The sequence below is a fragment of the Saimiri boliviensis genome, chromosome 13 (assembly GCF_048565385.1).
Source record: "Saimiri boliviensis isolate mSaiBol1 chromosome 13, mSaiBol1.pri, whole genome shotgun sequence".
Lineage (NCBI taxonomy): Eukaryota > Metazoa > Chordata > Mammalia > Primates > Cebidae > Saimiri > Saimiri boliviensis.
In genome coordinates this window covers 107,065,607-107,069,382 of record NC_133461.1, presented here as the reverse complement: position 1 = coordinate 107,069,382, position 3,776 = coordinate 107,065,607, and the positions used below count along the sequence as shown (strand labels likewise).

At 43.5% G+C, this 3,776-nt stretch overlaps 1 pseudogene; it reads left to right on the top strand.

The window, feature by feature from the left end:
- The first annotated feature begins 894 nt into the window (after window positions 1-894).
- LOC101051599 (60 kDa heat shock protein, mitochondrial pseudogene) lies at window positions 895-2,457 on the top strand (annotated as a pseudogene).
- Window positions 2,458-3,776: the final 1,319 nt, after the last annotated feature.

The following is a 3,776-nucleotide window of genomic DNA, read 5'->3' as shown; positions in this document are numbered from 1 at the left end:
AGAGGCAATGGACAGAGCCCCGTGCCCAGTGCTCAGGGGAGGGCCTTTTCTTGGGAAAACAAGTGACCTTCATCCTGGTTCCTTTCTCTCTGGATCTAAGGGAAGTTTGAGAGACAGGCAGGCCCCCATTGTCAATGTCAGTGTCTGTGCTGTTTCAGGGTGCAGCAGTGACACGGCCATGGGGACAAGGAGCCTTTGCTCGTGGCCTGCTTGACCTCTTGATTTAAAATGTCAGGTTCTGAAAAACTCTGGTTCCAGGCTGGCTAGAGGTGGATTTAAAGGCAGCTGGTGATGATACCGTGAGGCCAAGAGCCTTAATGACATTTTTTATACAAGGAAGTTTCTGGCCTAGCATGGCAGCTCACACCATGGGCGTCCCAGCACTTCGAGAGGTCGAAGCAGGTGGATCATGTGAGGTCAGGAGTATGAGACCAGTTTGACCAACTTGGTGAACTCCCATCTCTACTAAAAATGCACAAATTAGCCACGTGCGGTGGCTTCCACCTATAATTCCAGGTACTTGGGAGGCTGATGCAGGAGAATCACTTAAGACAGAGCAAGACTCAGTCCCAAAGGAAACAAAGAAGGTTCTGATGCAGTATGCAAAGAAAGGGCTGGGTCGGGTGCTGTCACAGCTGCTAAATGAAATTGCATCCAGGACTGGAGCTCAGTCACCAGGGAGTCACTCCAATTATTGGGACTTTGATTTCCTGTGTGTTGAGCAGGCTGGAATTGAGGGGCAGACTCATTCATTCCTGACGCTAAAACTATTTCTTCCTGGTAAAGAAAGCATACCGAGAAATGGAATATGAAATAAAGCCTTTATGTGCTCTGCCTAAATTAATAATTTATGGTTTTTTGTATATTTGCTACATCACAATTAGAAAGTAAGAGACGACCCTCACTCGCTGCCGATGACCGGCCCCGCCACGCGCGTGTCCCGCAGAAATGCTTCAGTTTACCCACAGTCTTTGCCAGATCAGACCGGCATCCAGGATCCTGGCTCCTCATCTCACTCGGGCTGATGCCAAAGATGTAAAATTTGGCGGAGATGCCTGAGCCTTAATGCTTCAAGGCCTAGACCTTCTAGCCGACACTGTAGCCGTTACTCTGGGGCCAAAGGGAAGAACAGTGATTACTGAGCAGAGCTGGGGAGGTCCCAAAGTAACAAAAAATGGTGTGACTGTTGCAACGTCAATGGGGTTAAAGGATAAATATAAAAACGTTGGAGCTAGACTTGTTCAAGATGTTGCCAGTAACCCAGATAAAGAGTTTGGGGATGGCACTACCACTGCTATTGTACTGGTACGCTCTATTTCCAAGTAAGACTCCAAGAAGATTAGCAGACGTGCTAATCCAGTGGAAATCTGGAGAAGTGTGATGTTACCTGGTGGTGCTGTAATTGCTGAACTTAAAAAGCAGTCTAAACCTGAGACCACCCTTGAAGTTGTGCAGGTTGCTGATTTCTGCAAACAGAGACAAAGAAATTGGTAACATCATCGCTGATGCAGTGAAGAAGCTTGGAAGAAAGGGTGTCCTCACAGTAAAGAATGGAAAAACACTGATGAATTAGAAATTATTGAAGGCATAAACGTGTGACCAAGGATATATTTCTTCATATTTTATTAGTACATCAAAAGGTCAGAAATGTGAATTCCCAGATGCCTATGTTCTGTTGAATGAAAAGAAAATTTCTGGTATCCAGTCCATCGTACCCACTCTTGAAATTGCCAAAGCTCACTGTAAGCCTTTGTTCATAATCACTGAAGACATTGATGAAGAAGCTCTAAGCACACTCATCTTGAATAGGCTAAAGGCTGGTCTTCAGCTTGTGGCAGTCAAAGGCTCCAGGGTTTGGTGACAATAGAAAGAACCAGCTTGAAGATAGGCCTATTGCTCCTGGTGGTGCAGTGTCTGGAAAAGAGGGGTTGACCCTAAACCTTGAAGATGTTCAGCCTTGTGACTTAGGAGAAGTTGGAGAGGTCAGTGTGATCAAAGATGATGCCATGCTCTTAAAAGGAAATTGAAAAACGTATTCAAGAAATCATTGAGCAGTTGGATGACACGACGAGCGAATATGAAAATGAAAAACTGAACAGCTGTGCTGAAGGTTGCTGGGACACAAGATGCTGAAAAGAAAGAGTTACAGCTACCCTTAGTGCTACAAGAGCAGCTGTTGAAGGCATTGTTCCGGGAGGGGGTTGTGCCCTGCTTCTGTGCATTCCAGCCTTGGGCTCATTGACCCCAGCTAATGAAGATCCAAAAACTGGTGTAGAAATTATTAAAAGAACACACAAAATTCCAGCCAGTGACTATTGCTAAGAATGCAGGTGCCGAAGGACCTTTGATAGTTGAGAAAATTCTGCAAATTTCCTCAGAAGTTGGTTATGATGCTATGGTGGGAGATTTTCTGAATATGGTGGAAAAAGGAATTATTGACCCAACAAAGTTTGTGAGAACTGCTTATTGGATGCTGCTGGCATAGGCTCTCTGTTAATTAGATCAGATATTGTCACAAATTCCTAAAGAAGAGAATGGCCCTGGAATGGGATGCAATGTGTAGAATGGGAGGTGGCACGGGAGGTGGCCTGTTCTCATTCCTGGAATGGTGCTTTACCTTTATTAACGAATTGTGCAAGGAAGCCCAGGGCAGTGTTCCTCACCAATAACTTCGGAGAAGTCAGTTGGGAGAAATGAAGAAAAGTCTGGCTGATGTTGAGAAACCCCAATAACCATCAGTTACTGGTTTCAGTTGACAAAATACATAATGGTTTAGTGCAGTCATTATTCATGCCTACAGATAATTTATTTTATATTTTTGAATAACACGTTGTACATTCCCGATACTGGGTATGAGAGTCATGTACCAATGCTCTGTTTTCAACTTCAGTCACTGAGGCATTTTTACTACTATTCTGTTAACATCAGGATTTTGGTGCTTGAGATCACCAGATGAGAAGTTCAGAGGCTTTCTGTGCCGAGTGAGAAAAATTGTGTACAAAGTAGAGAAATATCCAATCATGTGAGAACCTTTGTGTGATGACTTTGTTTAAAGTTAGAGGCAAACATCATAACACTTTACTGTAATTATCTCAGCATGAATCTTTTATATATGAGGGGAAACTCCCACATGGAACACAATACAATTCACACACGTTAAGAAAAATAATTCCTCAGTGTTATTTATTATCTTGTCAATATTTCACATTGCTCCAGTTGTTCCAATGATGGCTTCATGGCGGTTGATTTTTCTGGGTACATGTTTGATCTAGATTCACACGCTGAATTAGGTTGTCATGTCTCTTAGTTTGTTGAGTAAATATTCTTAAGGAAATGTCATGGTACTATGAGAAGGGCCTTATTGGGGCTTAGAGTTTGAATTAAGAGACTGGTTGCCATCTCTTTCATGTGTGGCATCAATCTTGACTAATACATTCTCAATGACTCCTACGCTTAGCAGTATTATTATCAAAGTAATACCCTCGCATTTAAAAACACGCATGGAAGAGTGTGAATTTCTCCTCTAATCCTGTTGCAATCCCAGGAACCACTTGATAGCATTTTGGTTTTCTATCTTTTGTCCTCTCTCCATCTCAGTCCGTTTGTAAGGCCTTGTTAAGGAGGTGAAATTGCTCTGAAATAGGAAAGTCACCATGAAAAGCTGCACGTCTGTGTCCCTGGGGAAGAAGCCACCGAGGCTTAGGTAACATGGGCCTGGTTGCTCCAGGACAACTGGGAGAACTCTTCCTAATGAAAATTCCTGTGGTTGCACCTGC